The sequence below is a fragment of the Nanorana parkeri genome, unplaced genomic scaffold (genome assembly GCF_000935625.1).
Source record: "Nanorana parkeri isolate BGI_ZX_2015 unplaced genomic scaffold, ASM93562v1 scaffold861, whole genome shotgun sequence".
Lineage (NCBI taxonomy): Eukaryota > Metazoa > Chordata > Amphibia > Anura > Dicroglossidae > Nanorana > Nanorana parkeri.
Genome location: NW_017307129.1, coordinates 540982 through 541981, shown reverse-complemented (window position 1 = coordinate 541981; position 1000 = coordinate 540982).

Here is a 1000-nt window from a genome sequence, read left to right as displayed (position 1 = left end):
GATTGGCCAAGAAACAGGCTCCATGCTGTTTGGCTGGCTTGATGCTGAGTGACCTGGAAGCTGACTTCCCTGCCAATCAGAATGAAGCTGGATTCCTAATCAATCAGGAAGCTGGGAGGAGGGTCATTACCCTGTGCCCAGCTTCTTGATTGGCCAGGAAGCCAGCTCCATGTTCCCTCAGATAGATTCCCTTTACAGAAAAGAAATTGACAGCTTCAGTCAATCAAATGTAAAGAGTGATGAGTAACTGGGTAACTACTATTAGCTTAGATAGTAGTTATCTTTAAATTCATCTTCTGTTACACTAGTTCACCAATTTATTAAACACATGCAAACTTTTCTCCAGAAGACATTTTTACAGTCACATGTAATTATTTTTTTATTATACATTTATATAGTGCCATTAATTTGCATAATGTAAATTCACATCAGTCCCTGCCCTTAAGGAGTTTATAATCTAAGGTCCCTATTTTACATACACCAGAGCTAATTTAGACAGCATTCAATTAACCCGACAGCATGTCTGTGGAGCATGGAAGGAAACCCATGAAAACACAGGGATAACATGCAAACTCCAAATTAGGATGACAGTGATGTAATACAAATATGCTAACCAGGAAGCCACTGTGCTGAACTCATTTGTTCACATAACTGATATCATTTTGTCACATTTCATTTTAGTAGCTGCAGGAATTTTGGCCAGTGAAGTCACCCATCAAAGTAAGGGCACGTGGAGGCAGAAGGAGCCAGGCAGGGTTTTCAGCAAGGAAGGGTTGATAAGTATGGGTAAATCAAAGCATTTCCAAGCTTGCAGGCATCCAGACACAGCATAAAAACCTGTGTAAGCATATTTTTTTTTTAACAAATGACTGCTTTTCTAGGTTTCAAAAAGCATTAGCTATACTACTGAAATACAAACCATTATTTTTTTATATCATTAGACTGTATTGAGGCAACTTTGCCAACTGAAAATAAAGCCATATAATTCAGAGAACATTTT